The sequence below is a fragment of the Schistocerca cancellata genome, chromosome 2 (assembly GCF_023864275.1).
Source record: "Schistocerca cancellata isolate TAMUIC-IGC-003103 chromosome 2, iqSchCanc2.1, whole genome shotgun sequence".
NCBI classification, from domain to species: Eukaryota; Metazoa; Arthropoda; class Insecta; order Orthoptera; family Acrididae; genus Schistocerca; species Schistocerca cancellata.
Genome location: NC_064627.1, coordinates 135998520 through 136020683, shown reverse-complemented (window position 1 = coordinate 136020683; position 22164 = coordinate 135998520). Strand labels below are relative to the sequence as shown.

At 42.8% G+C, this 22164-nt stretch overlaps 1 protein-coding gene across 4 annotated transcripts in view; it reads left to right on the top strand.

The window, feature by feature from the left end:
* LOC126161409 (androgen-induced gene 1 protein-like) overlaps positions 1-22164 on the top strand; it is a 244359-nt gene that overhangs the window by 183705 nt on the left and 38490 nt on the right. The window lies entirely within an intron of this gene.

The window sequence follows — 22164 nt, the reverse complement described above, 5'->3', positions numbered from 1 at the left end:
GGTGCGATCAAGACCGAATTTTAAAAAGAAAAATTTTTATTGACAGAACTGTCACAGGTACCATACAGACAGTTCCCAGTGTAGGAACGTGTTCAGAGTAGAATCTCAATCTGAGTAAAGCGTGCTGTTTGCATCTGCGGTTTTAATGGTTTGATACGATCCAACGCAATATTTCCTCTTTTGTAGCAGGTACGGTCCTCATGTACAGTAACTGAAAGTCTCTTGAAGTTAGGCTGTGAATGACGCCAGACTGTATGACATTGTGTAGATGTGATATCTGAGAGGTCTGTTACAGAAGAAGACAGCAGACGTCACGAGTTTACCGACACTGAACTTGGAACGATGGTCGGCACAAGAGGCATGGGTCGTAGCATATCGGAGATTACTTAATAATTCCGAGGTCAGTAATGTCTAGGTTGCCCGCATCTCGTGGTCGTGCGGTAGCGTTCTCGCTTCCCACGCCCGGGTTCCCGGGTTCGATTCCCAGTGGGGTCAGGGATTTTCTCTGTCTCGTGATGGCTGGGTGTTGTGTGCTGTCCTTAGGTTAGGTAGGTTTAAGTAGTTCTAAGTTCTAGGGGACTGATGACCATAGATGTTAAGTCCCATAGTGCTCAGAGCCATTTGAACCAATGTCTAGGTTGGTTCTTCAGTATCGCAGAAGCAAAGTTCCCACACGGCCGACCTATCGCACAGGACGCCCACATGTATTTGACGAATGGACATGGAATCGCTTCCGCAGAACTGGTCAGCGGTGCACTGTTGCCGATCTGAATGTAGGACATTAACCCATTTCTGTCGGGACTGCATTGAGACAAATGCACCGCACAGGCTCCAGCAGCCGACGACCAACTCGTGTACAGTTCCTTCCCGTGACCTTTGGTCTCTCAGCGTATGTATTATACACAAGATGATCCAGGAGGAATGGTCACTATTCAGGTATACGGCAGGAACGATCATTCGAAGCAAAAAAGTCTGGTAAACACGGGCTTTAAAATGCACACCTCAAGAGGTACTAGTATTTCTTCATCTCAGATACTGTGAAACAAATCTCTTCTTGTGCAAGCTCTTTGCTTTCCATATTTTGGGAGGAGGTAGTATCGACCAAAACAAGAAAGAATTGTTTGGCAAACATAGGCTCTAAAATGCTTACGTAAAGGACTATGAGCACTCGTTCAGTAGATCAGTATTGAAGATGAACTCGTAAGCATTTTAGAGCCATGTTTACTACTCTCTTTAGTTTCGAATGATCGTTCCCGTCGTATTATTGAATACTGACGTTTCCTCCTGGGACACCATGTATATATCATACCCTTGCATCCCCGAACAATTTTTGACCTCCCTCTAGAACTATGTAAGTTATAGCACGATGTCTTCACACGTATCATGATTCTGTTCCTTCTTCTAGTCAATCTTTCCCAAGTACACAGTGCGTCCATAAAGTTCCGAGAGTAATTTTGTTCCTAGCATACATGCGAAGTCACCGAAGTAACTGCGGTGATAGTCTGAACTAAACTGTTGATGAGCGTTCGACCAGCATGCTGTGAGAACGCAGCGTTGATTTCTGGACGTGCGATCGTAATGTACCAGTGATGTTTCTTTACACAAATCGCAGTGGAACAACGAACTGAAAATCTTTAAAGTGTTTAAGCAGTTATCCAGTGTCTTGCAGAGCAGAGAAGTATGTGTGAAGTTTGTCCCACACACACACACACACACACACACACCTTGAATTCCGAACAAACGCAAGATGCGTGGACGCTTACGGCGACTTGACCGAAATGCAAAACGCGGACAAATATTTTGTGGAAAAAATCGTCACGGCTGACGAAATGAGACTTATTGTGATCAGTTCGAACCTACCAAAAAACTAAAAAGTGCAGAACTTGACATGTGGATTCAAGGCTTCCATGACATAACTGACATTCAGTCAAAGTGACGCATGAATTGAACAACGTTCCAGAGAACGATTTTTCTGACAGTTTCACATGAGAGTATGAACATTCTGTGGGGTGTACTCAAGTGGGGGATACGGGAGAGATTATGTAAAACTTCGGAAACATTAAAACCACCGTCTAAACTTTCCTCTGTTTTCTATTAATCCAGGTTCGAAACTTTTTGACTGACGAGATATTTCCTTCCTTGCCGATTCTGCGGAGAATCTCATTCCTTGTCTTACCAGTCCACCTAATTTTCATCTCCCTTCCGCAGCAACACAACTCGAACACTTTGACTTACTTCTTTTCCGGTTTCCCGGCGTGCTAGCGAGAGATTATCTGCTACTGGGGTATGATTATTCCATTTAAAAAGTTCATGTTGCTCATATCTAATATTGAGACTGTTTCAATAGTTTAACAATGATATGCGTGTGTGGAAAGCGCTCTTCGTGGCACTGCGTAGACGCTGTCAGCATAATGGGCAACGACACTTCATTGGAAAGCAATATTAAAGTTTAATTCTTATTGATATCTGAATGAGTAGATTTGTTTATTGGAGAAAGCCGTCTCACCATTATCCCCGATTGCCTTAGGGAAAACGATGGGGAGCCTAATTAAAGAAGTCTTGAGGCTAATGTGACCATCCCAAATATCACATATGAGTTATGTCTTAAGGCTACACAAAACGTATACAATTTAAATTAGGATTATAGAAGAATTCTTGAACAGCTGCTACGGAAAAAGGCCTTTCAACAAAGTTGTTCGCTTTCTTTACACCTCTTCGAGGTTATACACCCAGCTCGACCTACCAGTTTCAGGACTTTGCCCCTTAGACACATGCAGAAACCATTGACAGCCGTCTCAAGAAACGGAGAAACTCGTGGGACCTACTATTATTGGAATACAGAAGCTTTTGATCACTATGTTTTGACTAGTCAAATGCAGTCCTGATATACCAATTCATTTTTGTGGTTCCCTTGTCAGAGCAAGTTAGTGTGTAGGTATTCTTTTGATCAATATCTGCCTCTAAATGAGAAATTACATCTACGCTCCCTGGTCGACAAATATAACATCACGTTTCGAAGTGCAAAGTTCTAATGTTACGCACAGTGTTGCGTGTGCCCGCCATCGTCCTACAAAATGTATCAGATCACGACTGATGCAGAGCGAAAGGATTTAGCGTTATCACGCCCCTGGTGTGTGATCAGAGCGACGGCTACGATAACTGGCGCACGTGACTGCAGTCCTGCGCATCTTTAAACAGCTGCCTGCACACGTCACCAGAGGGCATGCGGTCGGCTGCGTAGTTCCTAGATTACAGGCCTCAGTTTTCTATCCTCCTTTCTGCATTTCGTTTTTATGAACTTAACAGATAGACCATGAAAATAGGAAGAGCACAACGAAAACTTCAGGACAAAGTCAAGAGTGAAACTGTAGCGTGCCCTCTGCCCCACCAGTAATTTATTTGAAGTTATAATTAGAGCTAATATTGTATCGCAAAAATGTTTTTTGTCGTCTAAAATGAATTCTGAAATAACAGTATTGCCACTACGTAGCTGTTGTCACAGCTACTACACTTCTTTTCAGAGAGTATTCTGTCGTATTTCTTGCGAGTGATACATCCGGCGCGCAGTTTCAATATGCCAGGAAGTTTCAGATCAGCGCACACACTGTTGCAGAGTGAACACTCGTTGTGGAAGTAATGCTGTTTTACATTCATGCAGAATTTCTCGTGTTTTTCTTACTAGCCCGGCAGCTAGTGCGTTGTCAAGTCTTGACCAGGAATGGAGCGGAGCGGATCTGATTACTTTTAATTTTCCGCGGTTTCCATACATCGCTGCAGCCGCACGCCTATGACTAACGTCCCGTTGCACAACGGTCCGGATATAGCAGCTACAATGCAAAATCTCGTTTAGCTTTTGATAAGGTCACCGCCCGAGCAGGTTAGCGCATTGGTTAAGGTTAGAGTGGGGGTTCAAAATATGTCCGTAATTTCAGATTTCCGCTTAAATAACTTGATGCATATGCGGGCTCTCACTATCAAAAAGGTCGCGTCATGTTTCTCTTGTACTGGCAAACTAAATTTGCACTCTGTTCGTTCGCATTTGTTTCATTATTACGTTCGTCCCTTAGCACAGCGCCAAAGTCCTCGACATCCGAAGTTGGGTATGCAGTTTCTCTGTTGTTGGTAAAGCGCCATAAATTGTGGATGACGCTGAAGTTGTCGTCTAATGATGTCCCATATGCGCTCGATTCGAGACAGATCTGGTGCTGGAGCAGGCCAAGGAACCATGTCGACCCTCTGTAGTGCATGTTGGGTTACAACAGCGATATGGAGCGAGCGTTATCCTGTTGGAAAACAGCTCCTGGAATGCTGTTCATGACTGGCAACACAACAGGTCGAATCACCTGACTGACATACAAATCTGTGGTCAGGGTGCGTGCTATAGCCACGAGAGTGATCCTGCTGTCATACAAAATCGCACCCCCAGACGATAACTCCAGTTGTAGGTCGAGTGTGTCTGACACACTGATAGGTTGGTTACTGTCCCTCAACCGACCTCCTCCTAATCAATACAGAGCCATCACTGCGACCGAGGCAGAACCATTTTTCACCAACGAGCTCTCGCTTGACACCACTGAAGTTCCAAATGGCGGCAGTTTGAAGTCAGCGGGATACATGCTACAGAGCGTCTGGCTCGGAGCTGTCCATGAACTACCCGATTTGTAACAATTCGTTATGTCACTGTGGTGCCAACTGCTGCTCATATTGTTGGTGCAGATGCAGTACGATGCGTCAGAGCCATACGTCGGACATGGTCTTTCCTCTTGGAAGCGTCACGTGGCTGTCCGAAGAACGGTCTTCTTACGACCGTACAATTCGTGACTACTGCTGCCGGCAATCATGTTCAGTAGCTACATTCCTGCCAAGTCTTTCTGCAATATCTCAGAAGGACCATTCCGCTTCTCGTAGCCCTATTACGCGACGTCGTTTAAAGTGTTAGGTGCTAATAATAGCGTCTTTGTCGCTGTAAAGGCATTTTTGACCAACATCAACTCACCACGTCCAGTATGAAAGGCAACTAACGCTCACGACAATTTCGAATTTCGGCGTGTATTTAAAGCAAATTGCATGATCAGTTATGCCACTAGCGCAAAATTTTGATAGACGCCATTTTCAGATGCAGAAACACTCGTACCAACTTCCGATTGTGTCGCACGACCCCCCTCTTCGTGCTGCGCTTTTTTCCCGTCAGTGTATATACAGGGTAACACACGGGAGACGGACGAATTTTAATGAAATAATACTCAGCCAACTTTAAAATGAATGCATGTTTATTTACACAAAATCAAAGCTCATTATTTGCCATTTTAGTTAACAAAGTTATTTGTGAAAAATAATGTCGTCAAGGTGATGTCCATCATTTCGAATGCAGGACTCAAGTCTCTTCCCAAAATTCTCCATCATACGGACTAAAATCTCTGCAGGGATGGCAGCAAATTCTTGAATGATTACATTCTTCAACTAGTCCAAATTTTGTGGTTTGTGGTTATAGACACAGTTCTTAAGGTACCCCCACAGAAAAAAAGTCACATACTCACAAGTCGGGAGACCTGGGAGGCCAAGGAACATTGCCAAAACATGAGATAATCCGGCCAGGAAACATGCGTCTAAGAACTGTCATTGAAGTGTTTGCGGTGTGCGATGTTGCCCCGTCCTGCTGGAACCAAACGCGTTTTAAAGGGATTCGTCGTCTTCTTAGTTCTGGTTTCAAGAATGTTTCAAGCATACGAATGTAACGAACCGAATTATCAGTAACTGTGGCCCCGTTCTCTTCAAAAAAACATAAGGTCCAATAGAGCCAAGAGCACACCAGACTGTTACTTTTTTTTGAGTGTAGAGGAAGCTGGTGGATAAGGTGTGAATGCTCTGGAGCCCAGTGACGTAGATTTTGCTTACTCACGGTCCCATTTAAATGAAAGTGAGCTTCATCGCCTATCAATAAAATTTCATTTTCATTCGATCCCAAAATCACTTGCATTCTGTAAGCGAAGTCTTCTCGTACAGCAAAATCAGTTTCCTTAAGTTGTTGAACAATGAGCATTTTGTAGGGATGGAATTTTAATTCTTTATGCAAAATTCGTCTAACCGATTTACGATTGATTCGTAACTCACTAGCATGACGCCTAGCTGACCGTCCTGGGCTTCTGACTGCCGCTTGCCTTACCCTTCCAACATTTTCTGGTGTCGTTACTCTGCGTCTCGGGCCAGGATGCTTCTTATCCAGTATGTTTCCAGTTGATCTGAAGTTTTTCACCCATCTGAGGATTGTGTTACAGCTCGGAAGAACAGCTCCATGTCGACCGACATTAAACCGCGCACGAAACAATCGCTGCGTAGCAATAACAGACTCACCACTTTTCACTTGTCACGAAACTGTCACAGACTTAGTAGATGAAATGGCGTCTTGTGTGGATCAGAACTATCCCCACCACGACCACCTCCCACCACCGCACCCTCAGTACTACGCAGATCAAAACAGTCCGTCTCCCGCGTATCACCCTATACTTACATTCAGCATTACTTTTCACTAGCCTACGAAATACGTCGTAATCTTCGGTATTCAGATCTCTTCATATCTCTACTGGCATTCTTGAAGACTCTTGCAGTTGATTAATTGACGTTTCGGAGTATTTGATAGTAGTGCTATGTTCTGTCACGTTTTGTCTGTTTATTTGTTTTTGAAATTACTGTTCGTATAATGAAAATAGTGTAGCTGTGTTGATCTTCTTTCCCTAAAAGGTGCCAACAGAAGACCACGCTCCTTGTGTGTGTGTGTGTGTGTGTGTGTGTGTTAAAATGGTTCAGATAAGAAGTGATATTCAGGCCACTTAAAACGTAAAAGATGCGGAGGCGAAAGCGAGCGGGGCTGTTGCAGATTTCGCATCGCTGCAGTGGCGGCTTTCCTCCGCTGAAGCTAGCCAGTTCCGCGGCTGGGTTTCCCGTTATCGCTAGCCACGAGCCGGCATCCGCCGAACGGTACACGGCAGTCTTCCGCTGTGACCCACATCTCCTCCACCGTACATTAGTACAATGCCAAGAGCGGCGTCTTCCCGCTGTTCGGGAGCCGTAGCAAAAAAACTGCTCCCAATATGTCCTGTACACCACACGTTGCACTGTTCTGTCACCAGTGGCCAGTCAGTGAAGTAGATGGACAGACCAGGGTCAGCGATAAGTCACCGACTACCTATTTAATCAGCAGTAAACACCGATTCTTTAAAAAATCGAACGCCCGTGTACGGCCTGTGGCTATAATACACTACTGGCCATTAAAATTGCTACACCAAGAAGAAATGCAGATGATAAACGGGTATTAATTGGACAAATATATTATACTAGAACTGACATATGATTACATTTTGCCGGCCGGAGTGGCCGAGCGGTTCTAGGCGCTACAGTCTGGAACCGCGTGACCGCTACGTTCGCAGGTTCGAATCCTGCCTTGGGCATGGATGTGTGTGATGTCCTTAGGTTAGTTAGGTTTAAGTAGTTCTAAGTTCTAGGGGACTGATGACCTCTGAAGTTAACTCCCATAGTGCTCAGACCCATTTGAACCATTTTTGATAACATTTTCACACAATTTGGGTGCATAGATTCTGAGAAATCAGTACCCAGAACAACCACCTCTGGCCGTCATAACGGCCTTCATACGGCATTGAGTCAAACAGAGCTTGGATGGCGTGTACAGGTACAGCTGCCCATGTAGCTTCAACACGATACCACAGTTCATCAAGAGTAGTGACTGGCGTATTGTGACGAGCCAGTTGCTCGGCCACCATTGACCCGACGTTTTCAATTGGTGAGAGATCTAGAGAATGTGCTCGTCAGCGCAGCAGTCGAATATTTTCTGTATCCAGAACGGCCCGTACAGGACCTGCAACATGCGGTCATGCATTATCCTGCTGAAATGTAGGGTTTCGCAGGAATCGAATGAAGGGTAGAGCCACGGGTCGTAACACATCTGAAATGTAACGTCCACTGTTCAAAGTGCCATCAATGCGAACAAGAGGTGACCGAGACGTGTAACCAATGGCACCCAATACCATCACGCCGGGTGATACGCCAGTATGGCGATGACGAATACACGCTTCCAATGTGGATTCATCTGAAAAAATGACGTTTTGCCATTCGTGCACCCAGGTTCGTCGTTGAGTACACCATCGCAGGCGCTCCTGTCTGGTATGCAGCATCAAGGGTAACCGCAGCCATGCTGTCCGAGCTGATAGTCCATGCTGCTGCAAACGTCGTCGAACTGTTCTTGCAGATGTTTATTAGCTTGCAAACGTCCCCATCTATTGACTCAGGGGTCGAGAGGTGGCTGCACGATCCGTTACTGCCATGCGGATAAGATGGCTGTCATCTCGACTGCTAGTGATACGAGGCCGTTGGGATCCAGCACGGCGTTCCGTATTACCCTCCTGAACCCACCGATTCCATATTCTGCAAACAGTCATTGGATCTCGACCAACGCGAGCAGGAATGTCGCGATACGATAAACCGCAATCGCGATAGGCTACAATCCGACCTTTATGAAAGTCGGAAACTTGATGGTACGCATTTCTCCTCCTTACACGAGGCATCACAACAAAGTTTCACCAGGCAACGACGGTCACTTGCTGTTTGTGTATGAGGATTTGGTTGGAAACTTTCCTCATGTCAGCACGTTGTAGGTGACGCCACCGGCGCCAACATTGTGTGAATGCTCTTAAAAGCTAATCATTTGCATATCACAGCATCTTCTTCCACCGTCGTTTAAATTTCGCGTCTGTAGCACGTCATCTTTGTGGTGTAGCAATTTTAATGGCCAGCAGTGTAGGACTATTGGTCCAAAACATTTAATTTCACAAACACCCTCAATATAAACTCATCTCTTCTATCCCCAAAACGCTCCATGCGAATTTTTCGTTGATGAGAACAGTGCCGGAAATGTTGTCCTGTGAGCTTCTTAATGAAGTTGCCGCATTTTCTTTAAATGTTTCAACGCACTGAAATCCGGTTCCTTTTAATGCACATTTGATCTTGGGGAATAGATAAGTCACAGGCGAATAAGGTAGGTGGTCTAGCACGGGGATGCTGTGGTCACGTCAGTGTGACGGGACGCGAGGCCGCCGACGCTGCTGCCAAGCCTGCAGACCTCGTACGTCGGCCCGCTAGTTCTTCCACTCCCTCCGATGATCTCTGTGTTTTATAGACCTTTCTGTCAGCAGGTGGCGTCAATTTAGCATCACCACTGGCCCTCCCTGCACGGGAACAAGCTCTGGGGAATTAAACCTCTCCCAGAGGCTTGGACTACCTCCTCTCGGCCCTCTCGTCGCGAGATGATCATTTTAGATGGCTCATTAAGGGAGTTTAATCTTTAGTTTCCAAGGCGTGTTTTATGGACCTTTCTCAACGTCCCTATTTTTAGCTGTCTTTCCTTCCGTTGATATGGGCTAACGTGTAGTCGTTTTTAACTCCTTTTTTTATCTTCGTGTTCTACAGTTGTGAGATGGGCACGTGCGTCCCTAGATGTTTGAAGCCATTTTGACTTTTTTCGACCGTGACTGTCTCAAGAAATACGTTAAGGTATTTTTAAATTACCGCTAACAGTCATCAACTTTGTCAACTATTGTATTACTTATTTATTTAGCGACACATTTCGAGGGAATACCTCATCTTCAGGCTAAACAGCATTACAAAAACAATTTCACAATAAGCTCATACTGATGTTACATAGTCTTTTCGTAAATGCTGTGCTCAACCTGTGGAAGAAGAGAAAACTTAGTAAGAGGCGATGTCACTTTGGAAGCTGGACTGATGTTTGCACGAAAATGTTTTGTAACGGCCACTCACTTTGTTCTTCTGGCGTGGCAGTCTCGTTGTGATGCGCTGAGGTGTTTCCATTTCCCTGTCTCTCTTGCCTTTCTTGGTCACTGTGCGCAAAGTGTCACTAACATAGCAGTAACTTGGAAACAGGATCACAAACAGTTCTGTAGTGCAGTGGACAAGATGGCGGTCGAAATACAGCTTGTTTCGATTTGACTATCGATTTGTCGATCTATGTGGTGTCAGGTGTTTACATGTCTTCTGCACTTCTTGTTATCGCAGAAGACATGTTCACATCTGACACCACATAGATCGAGAAATCGATAGTCAAATCGAAATCAGTTCTATTTCGACCGCCATCTTGTCCACTTCACTACAGAACTGTTTGTGATCCTGTTTCCAAGTTACTGCTATGTTAGTGACACTTTGCGCACAGTGACCAAGAAAGGCAAGAGAGACAGGGAAATGGAAACACCTCAGCGCATCACAACGAGACTGCCACGCCAGAAGAACAAAGTGAGTGGCCGTTACAAAACATTTTTGTGCAAACATCAGTCCAGCCTCCAAAGTGACATGGCCGCTTACTAAGTTTTCTCTTCTTCCACAGGATGACCACAGCATTTACGAAAAGACTAACATCAGTATGACCTTATTGTGAAGTTTTTTTTGTAGTGCCATTTAGCCTGAAGATGAAGTATTCCATCGAAACATGTCGCTAAATAAATAGATAATACAATAGTTAACAAAGTTGGTGACTGGTAGCGCTAATTTAAAAAAAAAACCTTTACATACCCTAGGTGTTTCTGCGCCCTAAAACAAAACAAAACAAACAAAAACTGGGATCCTGTACTTCGTTAGGAACCTGGTAACAGACGATGCAGTTAGAAGCAGGTGCGATATCTTGGTCGGAACCCATGATTTGTTCTTCCACTATTCGTGCCTTTTTTTTTTTTTTCTTCCCCTCACGGAGTTGAGCAATAAACTCAGGGTAGTAACGTTGATTCATAACTTGACCTTTAAAAAACCAATGAAGGTACACAATTCCATGAATATCGTAAAAACAATCATCGCTGTGGATTTTGGTATGCTTGTTCGAGCCTTTTTCATTCTTGATGAAGTTGGGCCCTTCCAGTGCATGAATTGGCCCTTATTTTCTTGTTCGTATGTCAAAAACTATGATTCGTCACTTGTTATCACCCATTCCAAGAAATTAGGCTTATTTTCAGTAGTATTCAGTAAGTCAGTACAAATATTTCGCGAGTTCGTTTGTTCGATAGTGAGAATTTTCGGCCTCAGTTTCGCACGCACTTTCCTAATCTTAAGTTGGTTATGTAAAATTTGCATTCGCTTTCTTTGATAATTCCAATAATTTCAGTAATCGATCAAATACTCAACCGACGGTCAGATCGAATCAGATTACCTATCTTCCCAAATTTTCATCCGTTCTGATGTTGGCGTGCGTCCCCGGACTGAGCCATCTTCAGTGTCTTCTCGGCTATCTTGGAAGCGCTTGAACCACTCAAAAACTCGCGTACAACTTCCTTCGCCATGTCCTCCTTTTAGTAAAAGATACGTTTCAGTAGCAGCTTTTTCAAATTTGACGTGAAACTTCACAATAATTCATCGCTCCATTATTACACTTATCCCTTTTCCGTCAAAACAAAATAGCAGCTCTTAACACAAACGAAGGCCACGGCCACACGGATTTGTCCGCAGACGCCAGAGATGCCTCATTCGACTGCGAAGGCTTCTCGCTTCTCAGTTGGTAGTCTTCCATCTCTGGCACATGCGTACTAAATCTGTGACAGCGTCAGCCCCCTTGTTTTATAGCCACATCTCTCATAAAAGAGCATAAAACGTCTGATTACATTACAAATGAGTTGATGTGTTAAATATTTAACGTGAAGCTAGTAGTAGTTTAGAAGCAGTTTGAAATTCTATTTAAAGCTTGTTGGAATTCGCAAAGTGCCCTCATTCTCTAGTACTGGATAATATAGTTGGGGTAATTTGCACCCCATGGATTACACTACTGTAAGATACTTTAATACTCGACTTATTGTGCTCAAATGTTAACCTAAGATTACATCTTAATTAGATTATCCCGCCTTTCAAATTGATTCAATAATTACATGAAATATTGAAAAAAGGATGGAAAAATGCCGTGACCAGGTTTCAGATGAATAATTGCCACAAAGTGTAGAGAAGATGGTTGAACATTTTGCGTTGTGCGCATTCTGTAAGCCTTACATCATTCGAGTCACCATTTGTGCTTCAAGCGTTTTGTTGCAACAAAACTCCTGCCAAGTTTAAGGAGCTTCAACTCTCCACACAGCCCTACTTTTGGGATCACGTTGTCTCATAGCTTCTTTACAAAGCTTACAACTTTGGTTGCTTCAGAGTCTATATAAGTTTTGAGATATATGCGGTTGAAGTTGCCGAAAAGCAAGTTACTGCAAAAATAAGTCACTTAAAAACATATATCACAAAGAGTGCGCCTGATCCATACTTGTGGTTACCGCAGTTTGAAAGAGCATTCTGTTCTCTATAGAATATTGAATTTCCACAAGTTACTGGACAAGACCACAAAAGGAGAGCTTCCGAAATCTACTAGGGGAAGAGATCAGTCTACTTGTCCTTGAGAGAATTTTTTTTGCGCCTAAATTGACGAATTGAGTGCCGATTGGCGCAATAATAGTGAATCAAACAACTTGAAAGTTGCAGAATGAGCACAATGCAAACTGTGCAACAACCTTTTCAACTTCTGCAGCTCTACCACAGTTATTCACTGGAAAACAGCAGTTCAAACTCTTCCGAAATATTCCAAACGCCGCCTCGACATTTTCTCACCTCTTGACTTGTCGATCCTACTAACAAAGTATTAAAATTTGTGGACTACAAATTAGTGTATATTCCTTTACCCAATCCAGTCTTCTGTTCCACGGACGAAACTAAAACCCTAGTCTACTTCCGTTACATCTGCTATGCAACAATGAATACAAATAAATAATATTCGCAAAACATCTTCGCCGCAGTGCGTCTACTTCACTACAGTGGTCTTTAACGAACTATAGCTAAATGAAAAGTTGGTGGAAATTGGATCAGTAATACTAATATGTTTCATGTGTTCGATCAGATACGCTATGTGGAACCCATTTCGTTGCCTTGCTTCGATTGATCACGTACAGAAGTATTCTCTTTGGCTCTACACGTAGTGACAAATGACTGTGCTGGATTAAACGAGGACTGGCCTGCTCTACCATGTCCACACGTGTGCGGTCAGGCGTGGAACGCTCTGTGCAAACAGCCCTGTGCAACGTTATCCGACCCCTGACCTATAGTTTTCCACGAATGCAAACCACGGCACGCGGTAGAATCACCTGAAACGCAAAGATTACGATAAGGCCCTGTGTCTTGTCTTCCCTCTCTGGAGCCCCCAAATGGTCTTTGAGGTTCTCTCTGGCTTGACCATCAGCTGTCACGTGCTTTAACTGAAAGCAATAATTGAGAATCAACCGGATGAACCTGCATTCTTCCTAGGTATTGCTTCAAGAGAACATGTGAACTTACAGTTTGACCTTTGGTGGAAAACGTAAAATCAGTAACCCCCACCCCGATGGTTCGTCATAAAATCGAACTTCCTTGCATTCAACAGCTTCAAACGCCTGATCACTTTACACATGAGTTAATGCGTTCAATATTTGACATTCAAGAACTGGCGCTCCGTTTTAAGAAAAGCTAGTTGTTCACGAGTCCCATTGAGGTCATATCTCCGGAGCTGTGTGTAGTTCAGCTCGTGGTCGTGCGGCAGCGTTCTCGCTTCCCGCGCCCGGGTTCCCGGGTTCGATTCCCGGCGGGGTCAGGGATTTTCTCCGCCTCGTTATGATTGGGTGTTGTGTCCTGTCCTTAGGTTAGTTAGGTTTAAGTAGTTCTAAGTTCCAGGAGACTGATGACCATAGATGTTAAGTCCCATAGTGCTCAGAGCCATTTGAACCATTTTTTTGTGTGTAGTTCAGTGATATAATTTTGCAGGTCAGTTCAGCGGTACATATGGATACGGCCTTTAAAAGATTGCGAATAGAATTTGTAGTTAAAGAATAACAAATTAAAACGTCATTCCTGATACCGAAGTTCCAATGTGTGAACAACGAAAATGTAATAAACAATAAACGATTTTCCGTTAAATATTTTGTAAGAGTCGTCAATGACAGGTTAATTTACTATGGGGATATGTTTTGGCCTTACTTAGCCCATTTATACATTAAAGGGCACATCGACACAGTCTGAAAACAGCGTAGTTGTAAAATATATCAGTCACAAGAAGATCTGTTCGACGAGTAATGGTTGTTTGTCGAATAAGTTTTAAAAATGAGAAAATGCCAAACGTAGTTCTTGTGACGCTGAAAAAAGTAGAGGCTGTCAGAATTGTCTTATAACAAACGACAAATTCGTTTTACGCGGTCACCTGGCAATAGCGTAGTAAATGCTATTATTTACCTCGTCAGAATAAAAACGAATGCAACAATGCGGTATTAACAAATCTGTTAGTCATAACATCTAAGAGCTACAGTAAAGCCTTTAGCATTTATAATTCAACGTCTTTCCGCATATTCATCAAGGATAGAAATAACGGAAGAATTTCCCATTGTGCTCTTGACAAGGAGTTTATTTGCAAATGTCTGACGAAAGCTGTGTGATGCGCTCATCTAGCAAGGATGTGAAGTGAGTGGCGTAAGTCACTTATAGTAGTAAATGCATTTTAATATGATTTCGATCTGTACGGTATCACCTGTTACCTCCTTGCCTGCTAGAATGGATCGTCAATAGGATTCGGGTGAGCTGTTTCCGCGTCGATCGCTCGTGCTTTACAGATGCCTAGCAATTTCTGCCACTCAAAATAGACCATTGCAAGCTCATCTTTATTCGAAATGAGCCAATAAGTTTTCGGCCAGTATACATGCAAATTTTGTTGAAAGTAAAAGTGAAAAAGATTCTCTAGAGTCATGAAATCATAAAATTAATACAGCCAATGGTTCCACGAGCGAGATAAAGAGTTTGTTTTCAGAAAGTAGGTTAGGATTGTCTCGATATAGTCGTTTAGCTCAGTTAGACAAGGGCAGAGGTAAAAATAACTTGGCTCCTGTGAGTGCAGGCTTTCTCGGCGAATTTCGTATATGAAGTCTTCACGGGTTGTCAGCCGAGTAGCGTCGTCGTCTCGTAGCAACGTTTCGATGGAAAGCGTCTCCATCATCTTCAGGCGAAGTGTCGGCATATCGTCTTTCGCGGGCTGAAATCTATCCAGTCACAGGTGTGTTCCGGGAGAAAAGAATCCAATCTGAGGTGTAGAGAAAGCAGGCTTCTAGCGTTCTTGTCGAGTTCCAGTCTTCCAAGACTCGACAACAACGCTAGAAGCCTGCTTTCTCTACACCTCATATTGGCTTCTTGTCTCCCGGAACACACCTAGGACTGGATAGATACCAGCCCGCGACCGGCGATATCCCGACACTTCGCCTGAAGATGATGGAGACGCTTTCCATCGAAACGTTGCTACGAGACGACGACGCTACTCGGCTGACATCCCGTGAAGACTTCATATATGAACTTGGTTCCTGTAAAAAAGAAAAAAACACCCCGACATTCGGCCCAATCGTTTTCGGAAACAGTGGAAAAATTTGATTGCACATAACTGTGAAATACGCTTCCACTGAATATATCACTGAATATATGTCCAGTACCATAACAACTTGCTCTGACACCACGTTTTATTTGTCGACCCCTGATATCAGCCTTTCAGCTAAAATTTGTCATTTGTCCAAAAAAAAAAAACGGACCCCATTTCAACCACCACTGTTTTCACTGGACTGGCACAATGTTTCATGGGATCTCTTAGGCTAACATTGCTTATGTGAATGATTTTCTCTCAGTATGTCTCTTCCGAAGTCGAAGGGATGCATTCCTAGTAAATTGTCACACTGACACGACACATGAAACATATTTTGCCTGTGCCCCTTCCGCTGTTGTGGACGCCAGAGCCAGTTTCCGACATCCGATGGAAGGAGAGAGGTGGGGAGAGGGAACTATGTGCAGCCTGAATATGATTGATCGGATTTCTGTAATACTTCCGAATGGCTTTTTGTCTGAGCTTCTACACTGGCTTAGGGGCTAGTGACTTGCCCATCATAGCAGGTACTTTCCAGCACTCTTGGACAAGTAAAGTTTTGGACAAGTAAAGTTTTGGACAAGTAAAGTTTTGGACAAGTAAAGTTTTGGACAAGTAAAGTTTTGGACAAGTAAAGTTTTGGACAAGTAAAGTTTTGGACAAGTAAAGTTTTGGACAATTAAAGTTTTGGACAAGTAAACCTTGCAGAGAGTTGCTATTAGCTGGAGCAGGATGCAAGCAGTGAATCTGAGTTCTATTCCTTAGATTGATTGGTTGAAAGGCATGAACATTAAACGAATTTCGTGGAGTGGCTTGTACTCACGAATTCAGGGAAGTGGATCAGCAGCCATGATCGGTGTTTGGGGTGGGAAGTGCTAATTCGAGTATGTTTCTGATTTCTGTGTTCGAACATTTTAGTAATCCACGAACTATATGTTCAATTATGGGAAGCTGAGAGAACTGGAAAGTGCGTTTCTTGTATGTTGGTGTAGTGCTCAGCAGTTTTTCACTTTTTGTAAGCGAGAGTGCAGTTTGTGGAACGTGCACGTGGTTGGTAGGAAGGCACGTGTTATCGAATGAAGGGATCATTAGCTAGTTGGAGGTGACATTTGGTGGAAGAGTAGTAGTTCGCCAGATGTGTCGCAAAAAAATAAATTTGCTTTCGTGGAGATTCGAAGTGTTGTGTTGTTCTTCAGAGTGATGAAATTAGACTGCTACAGGATTTTTGGTAATTGTACAGGAGTAGTGACAATTTTAACCCTAACACAGTTGTCACAGTCTGGTGACCCATATGGAGACTGGATTTTTACTAGTGTAGCAATGCAGAGAATTTTATATTCCGCCAACAAATATTTCTGAGTAAGTCGGCGTAATTTCTCTCGCGCGCCGCCCGTCGCTAAAAGTGCGTCTATTCTGACCGCAACAGATGCAGGGACTTTGCGCGACGACACCTAAACGCCGAGGAAGGACGAAAAGAACGTTTCGCACATGCTATCCCACTCACAGGTTATACCTGGAGGCTTGGATCACACCATTAGAGCGGCGCTGTTTTCTTGCAGGTTCTCAAGGGCGGAAGCCGAGCAAACAGGTTATCCCACTAGCGTGACTTGCTGTTCAACGTATTTTCTGACCTACACTCGTCATACAGTGCGTCCTGCCGCACCGCGTTTACTATTTCGACGTTTAAAGACCTTAATGATGAACTAGCAATCAGACTCCCTTTCAAGAGCTCATATGAAATGCAGATCATGGTATCTCATTATCCTGTGTTAATAATTATCTGCAATTTTGCTCAACGTTGTTTACAGATTTCTGGAGGTATTGCCGAATGATAATCCGAACTAGAGTTGTAAGAGTATATTAGCAGGAGATACAGATAACTGTAAATGACAATCAGACCGACCAGGATGAAGACACTTCCAAAGATCAGAGTTTCAGCTGCAAGATATATGAAACATTATCGGAAAACTTTAGGATTAAGTCTTTATAAACAACGAGCGTTCGAGAACATCCACCATTGTCTTTGTCGGGAAAACAAAGGCCGAATATGAAACGGAGTTAGAATGTGAATGATGACGTAGTGCCCACCGTGACTATTAATTATATCCACGCCAACTAGCATACGTCGTCCACAGCGTCACCACGCACAGTGTGGGACATTCTCTCCTTAATCTATCAAGCGTCCGCTTCCCCTCGTTGCTGATTGCGTAGCCCACAATTCTTTTACATTTTTAAGTATGTACCACGCTTTTAGAGCCTTCAAAGCACAATTTTCGCCTGTTCTGACTTGCTCGGGGCGCTACAAGCGGTACACCAAATTTATCCACTAGACAAGACTATTCATATCGTGCGTGATACATTACAGCGCGTCTAAACACCAAGGCGAGGAGGTGGATTTTTGCCGAGTACAAGGAACCCGTCGGGACACAAGTAAACAACGCGGCCGAAAAAGCCGAAGAAACGTGTAGGAATGATGACGTACTGCGATGTGTTCCCCCTGTGCATGCCGTTGACTCATTTTCTGACAGCAGAATCATGCGTCGGCGGGAAACAGAATTGCCGGAAGTGGAAAACAACAAACTGCGGTCGATCACGCCGTTATCTCATTGCCTGACAGTGAAATGATAGAATCATGCGACAACGGGAAATGGAATTGCTGAAAGTGGCAAACAATAAACTGCGGTCAGTCACGCTGTCATCTCATTGTCTGACAGAAGGATGATGTGTCAGTAGGAAAACGAATTGTTGGAAGCGACGACAACAAACTGCTGTCAGTCAAACCGAATACGCAGCCATGTCGAACTTCATGCCAACCACACCGATGGAAGGGAGTGCTGCTCGCCAGACTGTACATAAGAGACTGCCCATGATCACACGGGTTTCTTCCCTACCGGGAAGGCCCACCACTATGTGAAGTTCGTAGTGTAACACTTCGATTCAGTATGTTTTGGTGAAGTGTGTTTTGTGTACTGACATAAGTATAACCCTCGGTTTGACTGGAGATCCATCCATCATCCTCGCCGACGCCGATGCCAGTGTAACACAGGTTTAGCAATTCTGGTGAATGTCGGGTCTCGTCCCTAAAGTCTTTGGGACGGAAGCTCAGCTTGCTCTGAATGGATAGCTCGCATTTTTTAATCAGTTTTATGTGTCATAGTTTAGTGTAGCATGACGGTGGTTCAAATGGCTCTGAGCACTATGGGACTTAACATCTGTGGTCATCAGTCCCCTAGAACTTAGAACTACTTAAACCTAAGGACATCACACACATCCATGCCCGAGGCAGGATTCGAACCTGCGACCGTAGCAGTCGCGCGGTTCCGGACTGCGCGCCTAGAACCGCTAGACCACCGCGGCCGGCCATGACGGTGGTTTTGACAATTAATAAGTGGATTTTAATACATTATAAGAAATTTCACCTTCGCATGTGGGAACAGCCTGCGCCCCCTCCCCACGAGAATGGTATGCTGACACTTCGGTAAGGACGCTGATGACCATGCTGTTGACCGTCTCACATATGTCACAACCATTCATTTTCTCTCTCTCTCTCTCTCTCTCTCTCTCTCTCTCTCACACACACACACACACACACACACACACACACACACACACACACACGTACATACACATATTCATTCATTCATTTTAACTAAATTTAATCCATAGGCACTTAGGTGACCTAGTTCCAGTGATCTGGAGTGTGGGTTAGAACCCACGTTTGCTCGAACGAACTCTTCTGCTAATTTCGGGTAACATTCATTTCACAAAACCTTCTGAAACGCGACGCATATTGACGTCACGCGCGCTATCGACAACCGCAGTAACTGCTATCGATTTTATGACAAGAAATGTGAATGTTATTGCTCCTCGTTTCACTCGCAGCAATTTAGGCTGTCTTCTTAGGTTCCTGCCTAAGCACACCCTTGTAAATATCCTGGTATTCGGAAATAAAGAGCCAAATATTTGCGAAAAGGAAAGATGTGGATTTTATTGCTGCTCGTTTCAGTCGCAGCAATTAAAGCTGTCCGCTTGGGTTGCTGCCTAACCACACACTCGTAAATCGCCAAATGTATGTTTCATCCTTCGTTCTATAATCAGACGGAAATGTAAATATCATCGAATATAGCAGAACATGCTGGCATGACTTTCATAAGAAAGTCCCAGAGAGAGCACTCTTATAAGAAAACATCAACCGCCTATAAACCATAATGTGACTTTTAATCACAACACTAATTGTAATAAATCATCCCAAGAACGACGTGCTTTTAAAAGTTTCCGATACCCGTGCATGAAGTCTTCTGAGGGACCCGTATCGAACACTAACGCAAGTCGATAGCAGTTCCTGCGCTTGTCGATACTACACGTGACGTCAAGTCTTGCGAAATTAGATTAGATTAGATTAGATTTACTTTCATTCCAATTGATCCGTAGTGAGGAGGTCCTCCAGGATGTGGAACATGTCAGAAAAACAACAATACATGACAAATATTTACAACTAAAACAAATAAGCTAATGTACCATTCTACAGGTCCCAAGTGGAATGATCGTCATATTTTAATGAACACTAAGAGTCATTTTACAAATACTAATGCACTGAATTTAAAATAAAAAAGTTTTTTATTTATTTATAAGGTAATAAACATGTAATACAACTACTGAAATACTTATTTACAATGAACACATTACTGCACTGAAATGGTGCAGAAGTTAGATTATACTTACACACAACCACACACACAGACACACAAATTTTCAGTGAACACATTACTGCACTGAAATTGTGCAGAAGTTATGTTGTACTTATATACAAATCAGTTGGTTTTACTAAGAAATTCATCAATGGAGTAGAAGGAGTTGGCCACCAATAAATCCTTTAGGCTTCTCTTAAACTGAATTTCATTGGTTGTTAAGCTTTTTATGGCTGCTGGCAAGTTATTGAAAATGTGTGTTCCTGAATAATGCACACCTTTTTGTACAAGACTAAGTGACTTTAAATCCTTGTGAAGATTATTCTTATTTCTAGTATTGATTCCATGAATTGAGCTGTTGGTTTGAAAAAGTGATATATTTTTAATGACAAATTTCATTAAGGAATAAATATATTGGGAAGCTGTAGTTAGTATCCCTAGTTCCCTAAACAGGCTTCTGCAGGATGTTCTTGAGTTCACACCACATATAATTCTTACTGCACGTTTTTGTGCCCGGAAAACTTTAGCTTGGCTTGATGAATTACCCCAAAAAATAATCCCATATGACATTATGGAATGAAAGTAAGCATAGTATGCCAGCTTTTTCATTTTTATATCCCCTATGTCTGACAAAATTCGCATTGCAAACAGAGATTTGTTAAGACGCTTCAGCAGTTCTGTGGTGTGCTCCTCCCAGTTGAATTTATTATCGAGCTGTAATCCCAAGAATTTAACACTGTCCACTTCTTCTATCTTCTTGTCATCATATGTTAGACATATACTCTTGGGACACCCCTCACAAGTTCTGAACTGCATGTAGTGTGTTTTTTCAAAGTTTAGTGACAAAGAATTGGCTAGGAACCAGTGATTAATGTCCACAAATATTTTATTGGCTGATCTTTCTAAGACTACACTTGATTTGCTATTTATTGCAATGTTTGTATCATCGGCAAACAAAACAAACTTGGCATCTGGTAATGTTACTGATGAAAGGTCATTGATATACACAAGGAAAAGTAAGGGCCCCAAAATGGAACCTTGTGGGACCCCACATGTAATTAACTCCCAGTTGGATGATGCCTGATAGCTTGATACATGTCTCTTTCCTAATAACACCCTTTGTTTCCTGCCAGAGATATAAGATTTGAACCATTTTGCAGCATTTCCTGTTACACTATAATATTCTAGTTTACTTAAAAGGATATTGTGATTTACACAGTCAAATGCCTTTGACAGATCACAAAATATACCAGTTGCCTGCAATTTTTTGTCTAATGAATTAAGTACATTTTCACTGTAAGTGTAGATAGCCTTCTCAATATCAGAACCTTTTAGAAATCCAAACTGTGACTTTGACAGTATGTTATTTGAGATAAGATGGTTATAAAGACGACTGTACATTACTTTTTCGAAAATTTTTGAGAATGCTGGCAACAGTGAAATTGGACGGAAATTTGATGCTATTTCTTTATCTCCCTTCTTAAACAGTGGCTTAACTTCAGCATATTTCAGCCATTCAGGAAATATTTCACTGATAAACGACTGGTTACACAGATAGCTTAATATGTTACTTAGCTCAGAATCACATTCTTTAATTAACTTTGTTGATATTTCATCATACCCACTAGATGTTTTTGATTTTAAAGATTTTATGATGGACATTATTTCTGTTGGGGTAGTGAGGGTCAAATTCATATTATGGAAGTTACTTGAAATGTCTGGTCTAAGGTAATCCATAGCAGCATCTACCGAACCTGACAACCCCATCTTTTCAGTAACAGTTACAAAATGTTTGTTAAAAAGTTCTGCAACACTATACACATCTGTCACCAATGCATCATTTACTCTTAATGCTATTTGTTCCTCTTCATGTCTGGTTCTACCAGTCTCCTCCTTCACTATATCCCATATTGTCTTTATTTTGTTATCTGATATGACTATCTTTTCCTTGTAATATATTTGCTTTGACATCCATATTACAGTCTTTAATATTTTGCAGTATTTCTTATAATGTGCTAT